This window comes from Ambystoma mexicanum, chromosome 3p (genome assembly GCF_040938575.1).
Source record: "Ambystoma mexicanum isolate Mex_15411 chromosome 3p, UKY_AmexF1_1, whole genome shotgun sequence".
NCBI classification, from domain to species: Eukaryota; Metazoa; Chordata; class Amphibia; order Caudata; family Ambystomatidae; genus Ambystoma; species Ambystoma mexicanum.
The window spans coordinates 830615070-830639603 of NC_090925.1; the positions used below are offsets into that span (position 1 = coordinate 830615070).

The following is a 24534-nucleotide window of genomic DNA, read 5'->3' on the forward strand; positions in this document are numbered from 1 at the left end:
CTGCAGCTGCAATTGCAGGCCGCGATAAAAACACACAATGGTAGTAAAAATAAACCACTGCCACCAGCCATTAATTGTAGAAAAGGTAAGGGGCTTCTAAGTAACCGCTCCAGCACCCTATGGTAAGATAGCGTGTGGTGGGTCTAGAAAGTTACAACATGTAAATAAAGTCAATTTCACTTCACTGCTCTTGGAAACAGTAGTTTCACCAAGAGAAGGTATTTAAACCTTTGTGAAATCTAAGAGACTTCCATTTGTCACTGCACTGAAGGTGCCTTGTGTCACAATGTAAAGATGATGCCTATGGAGTTTGTCAGAATCCAAAGTCAAAAGAAGCACAGAAAACACATATAATTAAAAGTACAAAGTCTGAAAGTTCAGCAAAAAAGCTGGGGGTCTCTAAGGTGGGAGGAATTTAGCACTAAACTGAAAATTCTCCAAACAAGGAGAATGAGAACGGTAGGTTAGAGAGAAAGGGAGGAATGGCAGAGGGTTTAAATTTCCTTTTAGTAATAGGTGAGGCAAGCGACGAGGAGAGGTCAGAGGGTGAAAAGGACATAGTAGTGGAAACAATTGAGTGATCAGACAGAGTATTAGTGGCTGAGAGACTGGTGGAGCTGAATAAGCGATCCAAAGAGTTACTCCCTGTGTGGGTAGGTAGGTTGTGAATAGAGTGGAGAGCATGGTCACTAAGAAAATACAGATTTCAAGATTTCTGAGAAGTGGTTGGAGAGTAAAGGTTAAAGTTACCTAAGAGAATGAGGTGATGTTTAGTGGAAAGAGAATCTAGGAGTTGCCCAAGATCATCAGAGAATGATCTAGTGGGACCAGCAGGGCGATAGATGGAGATGATGTGAACCAAGTGAGGTGGAGCAATAGTAGAGATGGTGAACTGAAAAGAGAAGGGAAGCCACAGCAGAGAGCCTACCAGGCCGCCTGACATGCCGGGCACCACTCTCCAGCCCAGAAACAAACAGCACCGGGAAAGGTGAAAAACCCCTAGACCACCAGGGACTAAACCCATTTTACCAAAGAGCCACAAAGACTGTACTTACCTTGGAGGAAGGCAGGCCAGGTATCCCCAACACAAACCTGGGCAACACTGTATGAACTGCCATTCTTGTTCTGCAGCGGCCCGCATGGAGAAAAGGGGCAGGATTTAACGCGCTATATGATCCATTTGTTATATGTAACACCTTCTGGGATGGGAAGACATGGTCAGAGGACAGGAAGGAGGGTGAGCAGGCTAAAAGACCCAGAGAAAAGAAAGTTGTGGGTTGTTCAGGGGATGTCAGAGGAGGATCTGACAGACCAAGAGACCATAAGGAGGAAGAACAGTGGAGAAGAGTGTGGTGAGGTATTGGTTGATGAGTGCAAGTGTGTGTGTGAGGTAGCAAGGGAGATTATTGGAAGGAGTGCAGAGAGTGAATGAGAAGTGGTTGTGAGAGTGAAAGGAGAGTAACTGAAAAGAATGAGTGGCGGAGGTGCTAGTGTGGTTGTGAGAATAGTAGTGTGGAGGAACGAGTAGCAGTGTAGAGGAACAGTAGTTGTGCGGAGGAAGGAGTAGTGGTGTGGAGGAGGGAGCAGTAACATCAAAGGGTGGAGGCAAGGCATATAAGTAGTGAGAGTCATAGAAGGAACACACAGGGAGTACAACGAGTCCGGACCAGTTTACAATTGGAGATACAGAGGGTCCCTATGGAACAGTAGCCCCCTCATTATTTCCTTGATGTTGGAGCAAGAGTTATTGACAGAGATTACCGGGGAGAAGAATAGTTAATTCTGTTAAACCTTGGGAACACTTTGTATATTGTGAGACCTGGCCAACCCATAGCACAACTAATATGCAAGAGAATTCTGGTCCCAGGGACAGAGAAGGTAGAGTTGCTGGAACTCACAAAGAGACGACACAGGGTTCTGTTAAATGACAAGGGCATACAAAGAAAGAGCACAGTTCCGAGGACTCCCAGGACCTACCTCTGTCGAATTTGCAGATGCCCAGAGGACATCATTAATGTCTACCAGAATGGCACTGTCATGGTCCAGGAATCTCAGCCCAACCTCCTTTTTCTGGATAGGTGTCTTTTGTCTCTCATCAACTCCCTCCCTTCCCCCGCCATGATACCTTCTGCCACCCCTCTGGCCCATTCGTCACCACCAATGGGCATACCACATTCCTGTACCCCTCCTCGGAAGACCTTCAAAAGGTGGCAGCCAGCTTCACTTAGCTACCCTCAACTGTCGTTCTGCTGTTAACCACTCCTCTGGCATCTGCCACCTCCTTGAAGACTTAGACCTTGATGTCCTTGCTCTCACCGAGACGTGGTTCACTGCCAGCTCTGTCACTGTTTTTGACACACTCCTCCTGGAGGGCTACAAGATCCTCTCTAAGCCCAGGCCTAACCGTGCTGGGGAGGGGGTCAGGGGTGGCGCTGATCTTCCTGAATGGGTCCCGACTACCATCATACCCACTCAGACCTACTCTTCCATCGAATGCCTCGGTGTCCGGACATTTAATCGAAAAAAATTCGTCGACAGGACATTTGATCGACGTAATTTCGTCGAAAACCAAATGGTCGAATTTTTATTTATTTATATATATATTTTTAAGGTTGTAGTTTAGGGAAAAAAAGGTTTTTTTAGAAAAAAAAGGGGGTGGCAGGGGACCCCCCCACCCAAAAAAAAGGGGTAAAAATAAAAAAAAACTATTCGACCATTTGGTTTTCGACCAAATTGGTTCGACCATTTGTCCAGTCGACCAATTTTTTTCTATAAAATGTCTGGTAACCGAATGCCTCTTCTGCAGTCTTTGTGTATCTCCAACCCTCTTGCTAACTCTTACCACCATCTATAGGACCCCATGTCCGGTTCCCCTCTTCTTTTGGGAGTGGTCTGACCACTCATCTTCTCTTCTGGCCTCCACCTCTAAGCTTCTCTTCCCAGAGACTTGAATATTCTCCTTAACTCTCCCGATACGGCATCGGGTCTCTTCCGCAGCCTCTCCCTCACCATTCTTCTCTCCGGTCCGACGCACACAGCCAGACACACTTTGGATGCTTTCTTCTCAGCAGACATCCCCATCTCCAACCCTCTCATTACACCTCTCTCCTGGTCTGACCATGCTCTTTTGTCCTCTCACCTATATCTTTTGGGCCCCCTGGCTAAGCCTCTGCCCTGATTGTCAGTCTCCTTCTCTGACATTTGACCGATGAAGCGAGTGTCAGTTGCTGACTTTGCTACTACTTTCATTCCCCCTCCCACAGCCCTTGCCAAACTTCACCTCTCCATCTCCAACACCCTTGACATCCTTGCCCCTGTCACAAGGATCTGCATGAAGCCTGCCTCCAAGCACAACACCTGGTATGACTCCGACCTAGCCTCTCTGAAATGCAAGTGCCGAGCTGCTGAGCGGAAGTGGCAGGCTTCGAGCACATCCTTTGACAGACTGGCCTGCTGCTTGCTTCGCTATTCCCTGAGGCACTCTCTTGTGCGCCCCCTTCCTAAAAAAGCCTTCTGCCGACCCCACATGTCCAGTTAACTATTGCCCGATCTCTTTCACACCTTTCCTTGTGAAACTCCTGGAGAAATTGGTCCTCCCACAACTGGCTCAGCACACTAAACTGGTTGGTTGCCTACATTACCAACAATCTGGATTCCAAGCATCCAGAGGCACGGAAACTGCTCTCCTGAACACCCGTGAAGAGCTGCTTGCATCTTTGGACTCCAACTTTCCCACTGTTCTCGTTCCACTTGATCTCTCCTCTGCATTTGACATGGTCAACCACCCCATCCTCATAAAACAGCTCCATGATACCCTTGGTTTCTCGGACGGGGCACTGGACTGGCTGATCTCTTTCCTCACCCAATGTCCCTCTCAGGTTATCTTGGCTCCTTCTCCTCTGCCACCTCTATCTCAATCTGTGACGTTCCCCAGGGCTCCAACCTCTCACCTTGTCTCTTTAACATCTATCTCGGTCCACTTGCTCACCTTATTTCCCCTTTCTCCCCCCACTTCCAGTGTTATACAGATGACACTCAACTGTTCTTCAAACTTCCGTCTGACCACATTGCTTCTTCCTCTACCATTCCGACTGCCTTTCTGCTATTCAGTCTTGATGTGCCTCCAATGCCAGCAAGACTGAGATCCTACTCATCAGGATTCCTGCTCCCACTTTCCTCACTTCTCTCTGGCCACCCTCTATGGGCTCCCCCCCTCCTTCATCTGAAGTCAGAAACCTTGGAGTCATCTTCGACTCCTCTCTTTCTTTCCTCCCGCACGATGAAAAAGGTACCTCACATGTGTGGGTGCACCTACTGGGGGCGCAAAAGGAAAAGGGTAACCCGCTGGTAACCCCAAGCCTTTCGCCACAGCACAATTTGCTCATGTGGGCAACCTACAGATTTGGGCCTAGGGTGTCGAAGCCAGCAAGGAAAACAGGGAACCCCATGCATTTCCCAAAAGAGGACACCCGTGGGAATGCACAGAGGTCTGACTTGCGCGAAGCGGCCCAGAATTTCTTACCCAGAACCCCAGACAAAGTGAACATTGTGTTTTTTCTCCACCAATTATCACATTTTGTCGGGGATTGTGGCTAATAAAAACTGGGGCAATTTGCGCAAGGCAGACCTCTGTGGATTCCCACGGGTGTCCTCTTTTGGGAAATGCATGGGGTTCCCTGTTTTCCTTGCTGGCTTTGACACTGTAGGCCCAAATCTGTAGGTTGCCCACATGAACAAAATGGTCAGTGGCGAAAGGCTTGAGGTTACCAGTGGGTTACCCTTTTCCTTTTGCGCCCCTGGTAGGTGCACCCACACGTGTGAGGTACCGTTTTTATCGGGACACCTGTGGGAACGTGGGACGGTAGGCCATGTGTTGTTGGCCACGTATTCCGATGGATGAGCCGAGTGAAATGTGCGGAAAATTCATTTTCTTTCCCACATTTCAGACTGCGGGGGTGTCTGGGTAATAAATTCTGGGCCGATTTGCACAAATCATACCTCTGCGGATTCCCACGGGTGTCCTCTTTTTGGAAATGCATGGGGTTCCCTGTTTTCCTTGGTGGCTTGGACACCCGAAGCCCATATCTGTATGTTGTGCTTGTCTGGAGAAAGTGTCAAATTGTGTTTTAGGCTTTCCCCTTGGCGCCCAGGTAGGTGCACCCACACATGTGAGGTACCGTTTTCATCGGGACACCTGTGGGAATGCAGGACGGTAGGCCATGTGTTGTTGGCGGCGTGTTTTTCGGTGGGTGAGCCAAATGAAATGTGCGAAAAATGCGTTTTTTTCCCCCACATTTTGGACTTTGCGGGGGCGTCTGGGTAATAAATTCTGGGCCGATTTGCGCAAATCATACCTCTGCGAATTCCCACGGATGTCCTCTTTTTGGAAATGCATGGGGTTCCCTGTTTTCCTTGGTGGCTTGGACACCCGAGGCCCATATCTGTATGTTGCGCTTGTCTGGAGAAAGTGTGAAATTCAGGTGTGAAAACAGACTAGGGGTTACTTGTGTTTTAGGCTTTCCCCTTGGCGCCCAGGTAGGTGCACCCACACATGTGAGGTACCGTTTTCATCGGGACACCTGTGGGAACGCAGGTAGGTATAACATTTGTTGTGTTTGTGTGGTTTTCATAACGTTTTGACCCATTTGCTGGTGCCCTTTGTCACACAACCCTTTAATTTCCCAAATGTGACCTACATTTAGTTGCTGCTTTAGGCACCATACACTTCTGTAACCTGCACAAGTCACCTACCCTTGAAAAGTTCTGCCTGTGCTCTTCCAGAAAATGGATGCTTGCCGTTCCTCACCACATTGGTTTTCCCGATTTACACATGCTAAGTGCGTCTGTTCAGGCCGTGAGCATAAAACTCACGTGTACCATGGCTCAGTGTTTGGCTTGTGGTATTGCTTGTTTTGTAAAACACTCCGAAAATGGGTGCTCTCCTAACTGCAAGAGTCGGGGGAATGTAGCGGAGCATTGCTTTTCTCAAAATTCATAGAAGCCATTGCCGTACCAAGCCAAGCATGTCCAACACATACCTTTTTTCAGTCATTTTCCCGCTTTTCCCCCAATCTATGGCATTTTCCCCAACCTAGTTGTTGCCTGACCTACGTAAATCACCCCTTCCTCAACTTGGAATTTTGCCTACTTTTCAGAAATATATGCCTTTCTGTCCTCCAATTCGGCTTTCCTATCCTTTTCTTCCATTCCGTCCATGCTTGTCCAATTGGCAAAAATTGCCAAAATCGCCTACTTCTCACAAAATGGCTGATAACCACATCAAAATAATTTTTTTTTCGTTTCCACTCAACCTGTTCTTGAAAGCCAGGAAACCGGGGTATTCAGCACAGCAAACCATTCATTCCTAGCTCTTACAAGGAAAAACCCACAGGCTTCTTTGTACATCATTTGTTTTGTCATTTTTTGAAAAACCCAACATTTTCCCCCTTTTTGGTTATTTTCTGTCACCCCCTACAGCAACCTAGGATTCCTGGGTGCGCTACGACCACCTACATGTGAGAAAAAAAGGAGCCAAATTTGGCCAAGATATCTCATGTAACAAAAAAGTTACAAGCCATTGAATGGCAACATAAGGAAGTCACCAAAAAAGGCATTGGCACTGGGGGGAAATACCCATGGCACTTAAAGGGTTAAAGACACATTCCAACCCCGGAATCCTTTTTCTAAAAGTAGAAAACATTGAGCAAACCAATAAAATCAGTGCAGAATTAAAATTCAGTACAGAATTTAAAATTCCAAATCATTCCTCCCTCTGCGAAAAATTGAAACATTTCAAATTTATATAGCTACACAGTACAATCAATATTGCAAAAATTATAAATTCATCATATAGATTGGTCATAAAGAAAGCGTATACAGATCTAATGACTTAATAAACCCCACCACCGCAAGTCCATCTGTGGTTTTAGAAATAGAGACACTGGGACCAAATAAGATTTTCTGCTCCCAATAATCCCAGAGTATGGAATCTGCCTAAGTAAATTGCCCTAGGGCCTTTCAACGCAGCGCAGTCTAAAAAGAAATGACAGGCAGATTCAATAACCCCAGGAATATGACAAAAACGACATGCAAGACCCAAGTCACTAATCTCCTTCCTTCTATGTAGAACTTCCTTAGTGGGCAAAAGGTTCCATCTAAGTTTCAAGAGAAGTGAGCGATAGTAGCAGTTAGGAAATTGTGTCAAAATAAATGACAAGCAGCCTCTCTTCTTATGATCAAATTGTAGATCGCAGAGGGGTGGATAAGTATGAAGTTTTTCCAGCGTATCTTTCCAATCACAACAGAAAAGGCACTCATTAACTTTGTTCCGATTGGTCAAGAGGGTATACCTATCGGTAGAGAGGTCCAGTAAGGTCTTGTCACAGAGGTCCCTACATTTTGAAAGAAAAAGGTTTCGCTCTACGGATCCCTGTGAGAAGAGCATTTTACCCACATCATCATAAAATGTGTCATATTTAGGAGAGAGCAGGGCAGAGAAAAGTGTGAGAGCCCTCCAAAGTATTGTAGCTCGCAGAGAGACTTAACTCAGTTCATACCTTATGGCCGCTATAGGGATACAGTTGGGCAGTATCATGACCTTTCTCCAGTATTACCCTCAAGGGTGTCCCAAAAGGTCAGGAGGGCCAGATAATGTAGTTCCATTCCATGTATTAATTTCGGGGTCACCTTTCCCTTGAAGAAATCTACGATTGGCTTGAAGGAGAACCTCCCATGTATATTATCTAACTTAATAGATTGTGAAATAAGCGGGAGTACTTTATGTCTGAGGGAACGTCTTAATTCAGCAGTCGATGATTGGGCCAAAATAAGGAATCCTAAATAAACAATTTTATGTGCTCTCATAATGTTTTCACCATCAATTTTCCACACTTGCCTATTCCCTTTTTTCCCCCTTAGAGAAGACCATGGTGCGGGTTTACTCGGATTAATATTTAGCCCGTTTAGTGTAGAGTATTCTACAAACTTGCAGATAAGTCTTTGCAAGCCCACTTTGGTCTAATCAAAGAGAAAGAAATTGTCAGCATATGCCAACCAAGAGAGCCTGAGATCCCCCAATTTTGCGTTCACCATGCCTATATTTCCAAGAAACTCCCCTACATCTGCCAAGTAGAGGATAAAGAGGCATGGGGCTAAGGAGCAGCCCTGTCTGACCCCAATACGTGTCCTTATTCTTCTAGAAAGTGTTCCTTCTAGGTCAATCCTAATATGGACCCCCGAGTTCTCATACATTGCCAAGATTAGATTTAAAAACCCTGCCGGGATCCCCCACTTTGATATAGTTTCCCCCAAAGCCTTGACCTGATTACCAAGTCAAATGCATTTGACAAATCGATTGAGGCAACAGAGTACCACCAAATTTTCCCCAGTTTATACTTTGTAGGGCAGTTAGGATAAAGCCATTAAGATTGGTTGAGTGGCCTGCCCTAAAGCCTGTTTGTTGTTTCAGGAGAATGTGATTTTCCTTAATCCAAACGTTGAGATGAGAAAGGAGCATGGAAGCAAACAGCTTGCAGTCTGCATCAATAAGAGATTGGCCTGTAGTTCTTGACCAGGGTTCGTTGACCTCTCAAAGATGGGAACAATGTGAGCGGTCTGCCAGCTGGTTTGGACATTACCAGTATTTACTATATCTTGAAATAGCAGACGCAGAAGTTTAGCTCAGATTTCTGGTTCCGCTTTCAATGAGTTATTTGTGAGTTTGTGAGGCCGTTAGGACCGGGGCCCTGAATTTCTTGGCTTTGGCAATAAGCCCAACTTTTGTCTTAAAGCCAATGACCGGCTCCCAAGTAACATTTGGTGCACCCTCCCCAATTATACATAGTTCTAGCCCCTCTTCCCCTGTACCGAAAAGTTTGGTATAATGGTCTACCCATTGGACCTCTGGGATGGCATTCAATTGGTCAACGACCATACCATCATTTTGGGCTGAATAAATAGCCCAGAATGCACTAAGATCTCTCTTGACCAGGACTCTTAACATAAGCTCTGCGTCATTTTGTAGCAAACTAGATTTTCTTGATTTGCAGTAGTTTTCATATTTTTTATTTTTTGTTGTCCCAGTCAGTATCGAGCAATTGAACTTCTCTGTTAAGTTTCTGAGAATAGGCCTTTTCATTGGCCAGTTCCTGGTCAAACCTATGAGCGTGGGATTTTTTAGGATTACCCTTCCTGAGAGAGTCATAAATGCTACTATAAGGAGCATTTGGGAAGGTGTCAAAATATGAGGTGTTGAAAACTGCTTGTTTCCAGGAGAGGGAAGTATGGTTAAATGAGGAAATAAGTTGACAGTTAAGGAGATTAATATTGGCAGAAGACCAATGTACCCCGGTCCCTCGACCCACAGTTTGAAAGTGTCGAGGTCCCCCAGAGGGCAGAAACATCATGGGAAAAGGAGAAAGAAATGTAACCAACAGAGACCCATGGTCACTCCATGAGTTAAAGGAGACCCGAACCTCAGATGAGAGAGAGGACAAAGAGTGGTCTACAAAGACATAGTCTAAAGTAGAGGTTGAGAGACCTCTCTGCCATGTAGGGCAGAGCGGGAGAGTAGCATTGTAGGAGCCATTAAGACAAATTAAGCCGACCGAGTCCAAAGCAAGATTCCAAAGTCTACCCCAAACATATTTCTGACCTCTCCGGTTGTCATCCTCCAAGACCAATCCCAAATCGCCATAGTTGGCCTCAGACGATATGGAGCAGTCAGAATGAAGATCTCCGGCTAAGATCACTTTCCCCCTCGGATGTAGAGATCTCCATGCCAGAAACAAATCCATTAGACTTTCCAGGAAGGGCTCGAGGGCAGCGATGCTCTTGTGCCAGTAGATATTAATCAAGAGAAGGTTGACCAGGCCATCTCCAGAGATGGCCTCCAGAGCCAAGATACCAAATGGTGTGTCCGAAAGAACCTTGTTCCTAAGGTCAAGAGAGGCTCTGATTCCAATAAGAAGGCCCCATGAAGCCCTCCCTCCCAAATTAGATTTAGCATATTGAGAATATATTTCGAATCCATCAACAGAGGGGGATGAAAGCAGCCAAGTTTCCTGTAGAAAGAAACAGTGTGAGTCACTAATCATATCTACTGTGTCAGTATTCGTAAAAAGATGTAAATTTCCCCTGGAGTTCTAGGATAGAAAAATACATTTATTCGGAGCCATGAGTGTAGGGGATGGAGGAAGATTAATAGGAGAATGCTCATTTCCACAGGCCAGAAGTGACCTGGGCCCAGTTTCTGGCATTACCATTGAATCTGGGCGTAAATTGCCTCCGCTGGTGCTGTGGCGATCTTTCCGGATGATACACCATTGTAAGATTACCCCTATATTCTTTACACCCTCCATATTTAGCGGGAAGCTGATTGGATTGTAACAAACTTGCTTCAAAGCCAAGTTGCCTTAGGCCCTCCTTTTGGCCCATTATTAATTCCAATACCACTCTTTGATTTCAGAACAATATTGTTCATATCTAAACGTTCTTTGGAGGGAAAGAAAATCCTTTGCATGTCATAGCTCGAGGTAAGAGAGAGGGGAGTCAGTTGATGAAAGATTTTAAGAATATTTCTGCGGTTCAGACAGATAGGCATATCCTGCCACCAAGCAAGTTATAGGATCTCCAGAGAGTCTTTAGGCCCCGATGATTGGGGTAATGAGTTGGCTATACGTTTGGTAAATTGACTTAAAGGGTCAGCTTCCAGGTCAGAACCCCTTGCACCCCTTAAGATGGTCCTATTTTGTGGTACATGGGGACCCACAGGATCTTTCATAACCATTAGAAGAGGTCCTATTTTGGGAAATATGAGGCCCAACACGAGATCCTTCATGACCATTGAAAGAGCCCCCATTTGGGGGCTTTAGATAAACAGAATGAAGAGAATCGGGGACATAGAGATCCCCCACTGATCTAAATTCCATAGGACGTTCCCCCAAAAAAGACTCTGCATTGGCCAGATGACCATCAAAGTGGGCGAGGGATTGACCATCTATACAGGAGGAACTAGTTGCAGGGACTCCGTCCTGAGCTGAACCTGGAGTTGGATTAACGTCCAGCTCAGTAGGGAGTTTTGTGCTATAAAGCTCCTGGAATAGTTGTTTCACCATGTCGAGGTTAACCAGGTTCGCAGATATTGGAGTAATAGTAGGCACCGGGTGAGTAGGATTTAAACCAGATGACAGGTTGCCTGGAATAGTTAAGGGGTCTGCATCCGAAGAAGATGCCCTCGGATTGCATTCAGTCTGAGGGTTTGAAGTAACTGGAGCACTATTATTTATAGGCTCCAGGGAGGTAGGAATTGTTTTGGGGGTGCAATTGGCCTGAGTTTCCTCAGCCAGCACAGCATTCCCCACCATCACAAGGGGAATTTTGTCATTCGACATAGAACTAACCGCCAAAGATTCAGTCGGACTAAAAGCAGTTAGAGTAGTAGGTAGAATGGTTGACCCGGCGATAGCAGGGGTAGCAGTGGGAATAGCAATTGGAGGGACTATTGATTCCACCGCAATATTAACCCCCTTAAGAGGGAAAGTAGTTGTTACACTCGGGGGAGCGTTTGGCAGAACCAGATTTTTAAAGAATTGATTAGTAAATGAATTATTTTTTTCATATTTTTCTGGTTTTTGGTTTTCTTTATTTGTTGATTAGGTTTTATTTTTTACCTATATGGGCAAAGCCCTTTAAGTGTACTGTTTCTTTCGTAGGGTCAGTGGAGTCAGATGACTTCTCCAAATTAAGAGTAGATTTGGAGTCTGGTGAGGAGGCAGCATTGTCTCCCTTGTGCGATTTAGCCATTTCTAGTGTAGAAGGTTCACAGGCAGGCACGTGGATAGTAGAACCAGCAGAATTGACAGCCAGCCTCTCTGGGGCTTTTCCCACAGGGGGAATGGTAGACACTTTTATAGGAGTGAAAGATGGTTTAGTATCTAAGACAGGATCCAAATGAACTCCCTCATCCTTCATGGGGGGGTAGCAGAGGCTTGAGCGCATATACCCCTATCTGGACAGAACGGAACATTCGAAGAAGTGATCTTGTTAAGATCTTCCCCCGAGGTTCTAGTTCCTTCCACATTATGGACCTTCTTATCTGGTGGCCCTTCCATAGTGGGTTGACTTAGCAGAGCAGAATCCAGGCACTGTTTAGTTATTCAGGGATTATCTTGCTTAATAATTTTTACCAACTCTTCAAACCAGTCTAGACCTTCCAGCCTGGTATAAATTTCAGAGAGTAAGAGAGAATGTGATCTAATGACCAAATGTTGTCATAGAGACTCACAAAGGAACTAAGAACCATATTCAGGGCAGAGACTGTAGGTTGGGTCAGTCTTATTCTATCATCAGCCTCTTTAAAAGTGCGGTGCAGTATAGACTTACTAGCATGTTCCTTTTTCATATCTGGGAGAAGACCTCTTTCTCTGAGCCAATTTTGATTCTCTGTATACTCATCAATGAAATTAGTAAGTTCAGAAGGGGAACCCATCACAGGTTTGTTGGGTTACATTATTTATGTTCGAAGAATTAGGTTCAAGCTCACTGTCAGCTATTGCCTTACCTGCGCATTCGATAATACTAATGTCATCGATATCATTATCTGGGAGATCTTCAGTCTCTAATTACTTTGCTACATCCGCCAAGTGCAGATGGTCCAGAGTAGCCACTGTCAAAGCTGAATGCGCAGGTTTAATAAGAGTACTGGTGGCTGTCCTTTTTCCAAAATAGTTGGAGATTTTTTTCCTTTGAATAGGTTTACCCAAAGTGCCCATGTTAGATTTTATTTTTGGAGTATAGGTCAGAGGTTTTGTAAGTGGAGTTTTAAAAACTGTAGATTTCACTGTTGAAGTAGGGGCATTACCAGCAGGAGTAACAGAAAGATTGACCTGAATAGAAGAAGTATGGTTAACAGCCCCTCCAAAAGGGGGCACCTGCCGAGATAAGTTGGCCGGGGAAATAGAGTAGTTCTTGTTGTCCTCTAGTATGGAGAGTTGTGGAGCAATGATCCCTTTAGGGGCAACAGGGAATTCTATAAAATGTAAGCAAGAATCATCCAACGTAGAGGCAGGTGGAGGCAGCTCTGTTTATAGCAGGGCGGGGGTTAAGTGGGTAATATTCGCTGTATCATTATTCGTAAAGTTGGAACACGTCCTTGCCCCAATTGAGCTGCCACCCTCTTCCAAATTCAGAGCTATAGTGGCGGCTAAGCGTTCTTCCTGGGCATCAATGGAAATATCTTGTTTACCAATAAAGATGCAGCTATTATTGGCTGGGGTGCGTGGAATAATGCCCAACAAATTAAATACCTCACTTCTATCTTATGAATGGATTTGAGCAAGGGCTGTGCTATTCGGAGGAAGAGAATCCAAGGATTATCTTCCCTCCGAAGGAGGGGGGTTCACAGAAGGAGTGCCTTCTTTCGCAGCAAGGGAGGGAACCACCTCAGCAGGTTGAATGGAGTCGAGAGAAGCCTCCATAGCTGACTGGCTCTTAAGTCCCTTACGTGTCATTCGAGGGGAGGGGCAAAACTTACAGAAACAGATACCAGAGAACAAGAAAAGTAGCAGCGACGCGGCTCTATAAAAGGTTTAGGATAATGTGCTGCAGAGCTTAATATTTAAGATTAATGTCACAAACAGGTAAAACACAGATAGAGGAGAATACCAAGTCCTTCATAACGACACACTGTATTAAAATGCACTGAATAGAACTGGTAGTTAAAATAAGTCAGTTAAAAATCGAATATGAAACTACCACAAATACACTTTAAAATGAGAAACAAACAGACATGGATTCTACCATAGAATCAGGAAAATAGGGAGGGATGTGTCGCAAAGTATGTCATTTGAGTAGTAAAAATAGAAAGTTCACAACTAAATAAAAAGTCCCAAAAGTCTGCGAGCATCCAAAAGAGCCCCAAGTCTCAGGGTAAGGAACGCCTGACAGCTTAAGGAGCTGCCAGAGTCTGACTCTCCCCCCTTACACTAGTGACAGATTTAAATTGGGCAAGCAGTAGAGCAGCGAAAATGTCCGGTGAAAGTTACTCACAAATTCACTGTTGGCAGTTACACAGGGACACAGGTCACAGCCAAACAGCAAAACAGAAGCTCCAGCTCTTACTGCATCCAGGGCTTAACGCTGCAAAGGGTGGTTGGGCCAGCAATTTATGCCGGGATGCAGTCTCGTGATCCGTCACGTGTGCGTGATAGGCCCCGCCTCCTCCAGGAAGCAGGGAAAGCAGCAAGAGCTCTGCTCGCAGTGCTGCTGGGCTCAAACCTGATTGCAGGCAATTTCAAACGTTTGAGTTATAAAGCACACTTTCTAAGAAAGCAGATACACACCAAGATTTATCCTTGGCCTCAAGCCCATAGATCATATCTCTCCATCCCTATAATCTCTCCGCTAGCTCCCAGCAGCTGCAAGGATCAAATTCAAATCCCTCTGCATCATTCATAAGGCTGTCTGGGGCCTGGGACCATGCTATTTACAATCTTCTCTCTGCAAATACTCTCCTTCCAGGTCTTTACGTTAACTCCATGTGTGTCAAGCGCTTTCTATGCAGCAAGCTGGTGGGCATCTCTTTCCACTGCTGGTTCCCTCCTCTAGAACAGCATCTCCCTCCCTTTCCACCCTGAGCCGGTTCTACTCAAATTCCAGAAGACTCTCAAAACTTTCCTCTTCACCTCTTCCCACGCTAAACTCCTCAGTTGCTGAGATTGGTGGCCTTGGCCATTATGTGTCTTTTTGGGCCCTGGCCTTCCTCCCCATCGCCTGCAGCCCTTCCCGCTCCCAGCACTTGCCCTTGGGCACCCACTGGCTTGTGTTCCCTCAGAGGACTGCACTTATGACACTAGCAGATGATCACTCTTTACCGTATGACCTCTGCCATAGCACTAACCGGTCCCCGGCAACTTGCTCCCTCACACCCCCTCTCAGTGATACTCCTGGCACTCCTCCTTCCCCAATCCCTTCTCTCTCTGTGCACTTCCACGATCCGAATGCTCACAAGGCCTAGTAGGACCACCTCTTATCCGGTTTCATTATTGTATTCTTTTGCCTTTGTCCCATGTTCCTTCCCCTGCCCTGTGGGCACTTTGAAACACAATTACTTGCTGTATAAGCGCCTAAAAAATGCAAAATATATCCTGATAAAAAAATAAAAAAATACCATTACGAGTCCGGCGGTAGCGGTGCCGGAAAAACCGGCAGGCTGCCGCTAGACCCGAAATACCATTCCGCCTCCGTGATTGCCGGAATCACCGGGGCATTACAACCCCGGTGACCCGATAATTCCGGAGGCGGAATTCCGTAAATCCCCATTCACATGGACTCCCATAGGACTCCATGGGGATGGGGACAATAGAAACACCGGCTCTGTCTATTTCCGCCTGCAGGCGGGTGGCGTTACTCCCGCTAGGTCAACCTGCTCTGCCTCCGGGCCACCCCTTGCACTGGGTTTTGTATCTGTACCCATACAGTCCCCCACACACTTTTCTGCTGCACTTATCAGATACACTATCCGACTAACCTAGCACTTTGCCTCTTGCTGGCTGCACTACCACTGTTTATCGCCTTTATTTATTTATTTTACTTATTATTACTTATTCTGTTCTCTCCTCTGTTCCGCACTTTCCACTTCTCCCCCTTCCATGCACTTTCCCCCTTTTCCCTTTCCCATGCACTTGCTCGCTCTTAATGTCACTGGGCTTAGTAAGATCGTTTTGTTCTCCCCTGTTCCCCTCCCTTTGCTTGGTCGCGCTCTGAAACACTTGTGTATGAGCGCGATATAAATAAAATATACATTTCATTTCATCATTTCAATTTCATTTCATTTCATACCAGTACCTGTTCTTCTGTATCCAAATACGAAGATGAGATTTTCCTTCACATTCTAGACCTCCAATTGCAGCTCTACTAAAAAAATTAACCTTAGAACATTTTGGCCCTTTTTATTGTTAACTTCATCACCACATGTCTATGCTCTGTAACAAAGTTAGACGTATGGGTTAAAAGACCTAAACCATGGTCATTGAATTTGCCACTGGCCAGATGGGGAAGTGAGGGTAAGATTCCAAGCAGTTTTTACCGAGCACGTAGGGCGATAGGGACTCTGACCTATTAGAGATGCATACAATTCTATGCTCTTAAATGTACGGGCTGTGTCCGTCCCATGTAAAAGGCAGGATAGAGTTACATAAATCATTGTGTAAAAGCGCTGTTTATCAGCACAGCAAACTTGCAGTCACCATATCAAATTGATTTATGAGAATAAAGTATGCATTTAAGCCTGGGACATGGGTGTCTGAAATCCATCTTCAGATCACAATGTCGGAAGTCACCAGATGTAGGATAAAGATTGAATGAAAGACATGTACAGGCGTGGGTGCTTCTAGGTTAAGTTTGCTGCAGGGAATATAGACATGTCAAGACATTTTAACAGGCACTAGTGATTCTAGGGATAGGGGTAATTTCCTACCCAGAAATGCATTTTCAGTCAAGACAAGGGCAGATCTACCGCTATGTGAGATCCTTCTTTGGTTTCTGCCCACCCTCCTTTCCTGCAATCTGATTTCATGGGTTGGGAAGAAGCAACCCCCTTGCGAACATATGAGAGAGGATAGCTGGGTGCCTTGCAACCTAGACGCCTGTGCTAATCAGTCTTGAGGATTTTCACATGTGTGCTCAGTGTGGCAGGCGTTTTCTGGGTTTGGGCTCCAAAGAAGTTCAAGAGTACGCTCCCTATGGACAGTACTGTAGTTCTCTTCCAATCCAGTAACTCATGGCAAACAAGACACCATTCGGGTTCCCCGATTCATTTTAGAAGCAAGGTTGAAAGCCAGTGCTATTAAAGGGTGAAGTAAGGTAGAGGTTAACAAAAAGCAGCGCAGAGTAAAAAATAAGGTATACTGTTCACACCTGAAATAATTACTTAAAATAAGCACTTTGCAAACAAAAATGCTTAGCTGGGTAAAAATGTATACACATACGTTAAGGTGGGGGTAGAAATGGGACTTGCATAACCATAACATTTTAGGCAATAAAACTTCAATATGTTTTATTATAGGAAAAAAATCAAAATATACTTTTTGGGAGGCTGACATAAGAAACAAGAAGCAATGCAGTTGCATTACTTTAGGTCCAAAATAGGAAAAATGTCAAAGTCTGTATGAGGTAGGCTGACCATAAATGGGGGATAGGCTGCAGCACTTCACTAGCCTCTGAGAGATCACAGGCAATGGAATCAATGCTCAGTCTGGGTCATCTGTAGGACTTATTCTGCTACAGAAGTCGAAGATCCTCAGTTGCAGATTTCAAAGCTCTGCCCTTGCCTGGTTTCGTTTTGATCTCTCTAACTGTACTTACTGTGTTTCCGGACCGGTTCATCCTCCAAAACATTTCCTCTTCACATTTCTACTATTTCCAGTTCTTGTTGCTTCCATCTATATAATATTTGCAAAGCTCGTTCTTTTCGATCCTTCGGCGCTACCAAACTCCTGCTCTTATCTGGAATTTTTTCTCGCCTTTTTAACTGTTCCACTATTCTTTTTGGTCTTTCTATTTCTCGCTTGGCCCCTCTTAAATCCATCTTCAATGCTTCTATTCGCCTTCTGTACCAGCTATCTCCCTGTGACTCAATATCTCAATCTCAGTCTTCGCTTGGCTGGCTTTCTTTCAGCTGTCGGCTCAAATTAAATTTTCTTTGTATTGTCTACAAATCCCTATATGGTCTTGCTCCCAGTTATTGGTCATCCTTGGTCTCTTTCTATGCCCCCACTCACTGCCTTCAACCTCAATCTCAATTTCTATTATCTGTCCCTCCACCTCCATATCACCAATCCCGATTACATTCATTTTCTCTTATTGCCCCTTCCCAATGGAACACCCCCCTTCCGCTCTACTACTTCCTACTCTTCCTTCTGCACTTCTCTAAATAACTCTCTTCACCAGTCCTAACTATCTCCTTGAAAATGTTTGTAAATTGAAGCAATCTTCATTTTGATTGTACTGTAACCAAATAAATACAAATACATATAGTTCTCACACTATCTTGGGGTTCTGGGTTACAATGGGCAAGAACGTGTGGAAAAGAAAGTCCACAGACCTGGTGGTCCTGTCCATGGTACTATTTTTCATGTGAACAATCCCAAAACTGGTAGAAGAGGAACAAGTTTTTCTGAGGGCATAGATCCTTTGGGCTCTCATCTAAGTGGAAGAGTTACACTGAACCAGGTTGCTTCAAAACACCAAGCCTTGGTCTGATACAGATTAAAAATCCTCTCTGACGGACTCTAGCATTCCTCCCCAAGTAAGTCTCTTGAGGTGCTTTATCAGTGTAGGGCAGTGCATCCATAAGGTGGATTCAGAATCACTGTGCCGGGAGGCGGGTCCTGGATGCCACCCTCGGTGGCCGGACCCCAAAGGTGGTCCAAATGACCCACCCAATCCATTGTAGGCAGAAGCTATGCACAGCTGGACAACAGCTAAAAAGGAGAGATTCTGATGGCCGGTTCATGGCAGAGGGCCTGGACTCAAGGTTTGGCTGCCCCCTCAGTAATCCTTTATTAAGAAGTGTAGACAAGCCAGAAAGGAATGCATCAGTATGGGCAGCATGCCCTACTTATCTGTTGAAAAGTCCGCACTGGCACGCTTCCAGCCATCACCTTTTTATTTTGCAAATGCACCGGCATGGCTTGACACTTTACTACCTTTTCCCTTGTCGCAGCACAATATGTGGGTGGAAGACGATTCATGGTAGAAGAAAGGGATCAATAGGCTAACCAGGCATCTCCCAGCAAGGAGGACAGAGCTAAAGTGTTGGTGCAGGAAGGAAAGGCATTGAGGTAGGCAAACACACTGAGGAGGCAGGGCAAGCTTTCAAGACAGAGCCTTAGCTGTGCGGAGGGGGGGAGGGGGGGACAGTAATACACCATGTTGGCCCAGGGACCGAAATTGCTGTGGTTGGGATTTACTTAGCTCCTGCTAGTGGCCAGGAAGAGCATGGTTAGCTGGATAAGAACAGCGAATAGGAGCTACAATTAAATGGCACAGGCCTACTGGTGCCATACAAATATGCCTGGGCAACCTTAACGATGTTTGAGAATATGTATAAAGGAGCTTTATGAACTATGGACACTTGAACACCCTTTTTTGTAAACTAGTGTTATTTGCCATTCAATTGTTTGGATAACTAATCTGCTCACTCATAATCAGGGTGCATTATTGTGGTTCTATGGTATCTAAGATTCTACAGGACAAGCGCAAGAGTCTAGGGCGTATCACTATTGCTTTCTAATATATTCATTCTAATTAGCATCTAGATCTTTAGAAGATACCAGACTCAGATGCTGTTTTTTTCCAGTGCGCTCTGTGCCTAGTGCTTTCCCCTCTTCCGATCAGGACGGCAGTAAGACTTCCCGAGGATGGGCCCTTCAAACCTACGAGACAGAGAGCACGATGTCTGATGTCAATTTGGTAGCTGCGGGTCAAAATATTTCGGTACATAGGCAGGGAGGGCTCTGATGCCAGAGTGGGTCTTGGCAGGTTGCACATTCAGACATGATCTTCTCTTAATCAGTCTTTAGGTTGTTGCCTTCTGTGCTTTCCGACAAGTTCCTTGGTGGTATGAGGTAATAGAGCAGGCAGTCCACTTTTATGGGGAGATTGTACATGTGCACGGGAAGATCACAGGGATTGACCCATTCTGGCATACATGCCATCAGTGAAGGCTTCCACATTCAACTTGTGCAGGTCTTCTCCAGGCCTTTCCCTCGGGTGTGCATTTGTCCTTCATTCTGTGACACCATGGTAAAAGTTGGCCCTGGCAATTGTAGGACTAGCTCTCTGAGACAGACAGTAGCCACAACGACTTCTAGACACGTCCATATCCTGGTCACTCTTTCATTGGAACAACGGCTGGCCATATGGCTTGTCAAGAGGTAACCCACATATATCGCAAAAGGCTGTCTCTAACCAGTAAAACCCACACACTCGGCAGTGCGAGAAGTCATGCACGGGGAAACAGCATAAATGGTGGATTCTGTTAAAAAATACAGAGGAATTTGGGCCAGAGTGGCAGAATGGCACTTTTGGTCTCATTTTTTCCACCCATCTTTCTCACACGAATCAAACTGCCCTTAACAAATTCCTGATTTGCTGGCTTCTAGTTCCTTTGTCCCATGCATTCACACCTCAGTTATACCACACCCAGTCTAGAATGTTAGACTGATGGGAAGGACTATGCCTGCAACAAGTAGGACTTTCAATTTAGGAGTGTCTTCATCAGGATGCGCAACTCCAGACTTAAATCGCGAACCATCAGAAACAAAGTAAAAGAGCCTGGGGAATTTTTATCAGACTTTTCCTACTCGCAACATGGGCCCTTCTTCCCAGCAATACCTGCAGTCATTTCAATTGTTACGAAATGCATAGAATCCTGTATCTTATGTACTCCTGAAATACTCAGTTAAGTCTAGTGGTAACCCTTTTAGGAAAAAACCCAAATGAGATGAACTAGTCTTTAGTAACTACTTAGAGCATATATCACATTACAGTCAAAATAATCGAAAGGCTAGCCACATGACAGCTCTAATACTATATTGAGGAAAGTTCAATATTAGATTCATAGAAATGCAGAAACCACCCATCTCATGGAACTAAATCAATTTTGCTGACTATTCAAGAAGACATGCTGAAAGAACCCACCTGAATAGGGTCCAGTGGATGGTCTGCATTTGGTCTGACATTTCACCTGCATTCGATCCAGGGGACATCTCAATCCTTGGAGCTCGGCTTGCCTCCTGTTTTGGCATCTCGGATAATTCTTTGGCCTCATTACACTCATTTCTATTAAACAGAGAACAAAAAGTAAAAATGAAGGGGTCAATCAGATGTGTGGTCTTGCAGGGAGTGCATGTGTGTGTGGGTACAATTTTGAAGGTTGTCTGCTGGCTCAGTCATAACTTTGACATGCATGGAGATGATATGCAGTTTGTAATAAACATGAGAGCAACTTTGATTGAAGGGAATTTGGTTAGCCTTGAACGCAGCAAAAACGAAAATTATAATTGTAGAATATCGACCACCAAAATCTCTCTCACAACTTTGGCCAACAAGGTTGTGCAACACTCACTCACCTTAGAACCTATGGGTCATTCTTTATCAAAATCATTCATTTGACACCAAGATTCTCAAATGGTCCACAATGATTATCTTTCTTAAGCCACACATCTATATATGCTGGATTCTCACCAACACCAACCAATTCTTAGAAATATCCCAATAGGTTGCTGGTTAGGCTCAGTAACTTCTGGGGCTGCAAACTTGGGAAAGTATTCTCTGCGAGTAACCTACATATTGATGAAATCCTTGAAAAGAATCATCTTCTGTGACCGTCGATTATCCTCAATACAGAATTGGGAGTTGATGGGTGTTTGGGGCAAGGAGCCCTAAGAGGCCAAGGGATTTCCAGTGCGGACGTTCGGGCAAAAAGGTGCTGGCGTTGTTGGTCTGCATCTTCCATTACTACCTCGCCCTAATCATCATCAGCGTTGCGAGATGGCTTTAGAGCAGTGTGAAGTGATATACCATGCAATCAACCAAAATAACATGTTCTCTTCACCCTCAGCGCTTTGCAAAGGCCTGGCAGTGGTGCAATTCACTATACAAGCAATCAATGTTACACAGTAAGGCTATGAGACTTATCACAAAAAATAAATCTGGAGGTCACATGCACTCTCTTCGATGCTAGTTACATTGATTACCTGTCAAGTAATAAGTCTTCTCTATAGCAAAGATAAGGGAGCAATCTACAAAACGGACTGCATATGATGTACGTCACTGCTATCGCAGTGTGAAGATGAATGAATCCAAGTGCAGAGGGAGATTACTGGTAAACATGGTGAGCAAAACATTGGGATGTTCAACCATTTTCCATCTCTAGCATTTCCCATCACTCGCCTTTTTGCAAGCAATAGAAAACCTGGCTAGGGCCCAGGCTATTCTAGAACATTATCATTAACTTGAATTCATTTCACAACTGAATGTTTCAATTATGCCCAGTGGGCACATCATTGCCGGTTTCCAGTATTTTACACAGCACATAATTGCTACTTTACATTAAACCCACTTAGCATATCATTTAAAATTCCTGTTAAGCCCTGTTACGATATCATAGCCAGTTCAGAGTTACTGGAGTGGGCTGGACTGCCTACCTCCGTCAACTTTCTGGTGTAGAAAAGAGAGGTTGGGTGGGATGGGCGAGGTGTCCGTCAGCTCTTGTCTGTGGGAACTTGTAAAGACCGAAGAGGGGTGTCTGTACTCCTACTCTCTGTATGGTAGAGGACCGGCACAGAGAACCTCAGCCAAGATTCTCTATTGTTGGTAGCAATGGACAAGCAATCAAGGCCTAGCTTCTCAGGATGTGATGCAGGCTGGTTCTTAAGTACAGTGAAGTCCCCAAGCACCCACAAAGGAATGTCCACACACTGTATTAGTTAAAACACAGTCTTTATATAAATAAGGTTCAAGGATATATACACAATCACGATAATACACTTTGTGCTCCGACAATTCTAAAATGGTAAATATATACAGTTCTAGGTGGTACCACGATTACTCTGATTCCATTAAAATGCATCAACTGTACTCAGTTCAAATAGCATACGAATCAACACAGCAAAACGATATCTAACAGACTTAGGAGGAAGAAAAGTTGGTTAGACAATTGGTAGACTACTGGCCCGTTTACTTAGGCATAGTTTTGTTTGAGGATCCCTCCAACTGGGCAACCTGTAAATGAAGACGCACTACAAGCCCAGTCTGTATATTGTCTATTAGAGTCTTATCTTCTTCTATAGTTCTGAAACCCAAATGTACCTTGTGTTGTATAGTTCTTTGTCAAGTAAAACGGGCCCTTCTTGAGTGCACTCCCTTTCAGGCAGGAGCCATGGGTCGTCAATCTTCCGAGATGAAGAAAAGGTGAATGTTGTCGTTGAGGCAGCAGCTTTGGTCCTTGCAGTGCTCGATGACGATCAGTCGAAAACGTCCTACAACAGGAGAGGCGTGCGATGCACCTCGACGACTATGGTTCGTTACCGCAAAGAGTCAACGAAGAATTATGGCCCAGAAAGGGCGTCGGGTTGTCGGCGAATGGGACGTGACCACGGCAGGTTTGTGTAGCTTCGTCAGCATCTCAGAGGTCTTCGGGTGGCGGGAAACCCACCGGCGGATTCTTGTTGGTCGTCGACGGTCTTGACTTTCTCCGGCAGGACGAAAGTGGTCGACGGCGATGAACAAGGGAGTCCTTGGATCAAAGGGAGCATGGCGGCTCCGGTGGTCGATGGTGGAAGACTGTCCGGTGCTTCTCTTCGTTCTCCTCGGCGGTCCCCTTCTCCGGTCAGCAGCCTTTCGTAGGTCTGTCTACCAGGTAGCTTTGACAAAGATCAGCTGGTGCACAATGGTCCCTCATAGCTCGGGGAGAGGTCTCCTAGACAGGTCCTCTATTGGATCAGTTCCTTGAAGGCACAGCAGCTTTCAGATTAGCGAAGGACTGCAGCAGCAGTTCTTCTTCCAGTGGTCTTCAAAGTTAAGCGTCAGTTTCAATTTTAGTTTCTACTTCAGCTTCTGAACGATTTCTAGCAGTGAGAGGCCCCCAGATATACTGCTGATCTCCCATTCACTCTGCTGGGTCACACTCAGGCAACCAATCACTCAGAAGGGCATTCAGGCAGCCAGGCAGCCAATCAGGCGCAAAGTGCATTCAGGCCATTCTTCTCCATCCAGACACTCACAACACAGAATGTGGATTCAGACAAGCACTCTGCCGTTCAACACTGCACACTGCATTCATAACAGTTTCAGGCAGTGCTGTCTCAGTCATTGTGTCAAACACCAGATAATAGACACCCATAACACAGAATGTGTGTTCGTCACACACTCCATTCACCCAGGTCCCACACCACGGGTGTACCCACAACATACAGTCATTGGGAAGGCTCCAGCCAGTCTGGCCTGGACTTCCCCACAACAACATATATGGAGCTTCCACCCAACAGCCAGTCAGGGAGAAGGGACAGAGTCGGGGCTTCCCGGGACTTCAGGAAAAGTAAGGTAACAGGCGATAGAAAGCAAGAGGCCACAGGGGCCATCTTTTTTCTTATCAGGAATCCACCGATTCCAATGACAGGGCTTGGGCATCCCAAAATGGAGGATGCGCAGGGCACCTGTCAATTCAGCAGCGAGCTGCCACCAGCCCGTACCCTGCTCTGTGGGCCACACACCGGTGCCCAAAAACATCCAGTAGGAGTACAGGGTTATACTCCCACCCATGGGTGCCATAATCCCAAGGGTCTGTTCACCAAACCAAATATAGGAAGAGCCGCACCGCCAGGAGTCCCACATGAACTCCTGCGCGGAAAACAAGACAGAACACATGATAAAAAGCAATAAAAGACAAGAACTGTCCCTCCGATGCATTTCCAGCATCACAGAACTTATTTATGGTACACATAGATGACTCGCTGTAATGTTGGGACACTT

The 24534-nt window shown here is 45.4% G+C and overlaps 1 protein-coding gene across 1 annotated transcript in view; it reads right to left on the minus strand.

Annotated features, from left to right (window-relative positions):
- ZNF646 (zinc finger protein 646) overlaps positions 1-24534 on the minus strand; it is a 238856-nt gene that overhangs the window by 85696 nt on the left and 128626 nt on the right. The window contains exon 2 of the mRNA XM_069651911.1: positions 20701-20841. The gene's annotated coding sequence lies outside the window, so the exon portion shown is untranslated. The remainder of the gene's footprint in view (positions 1-20700; positions 20842-24534) is intronic.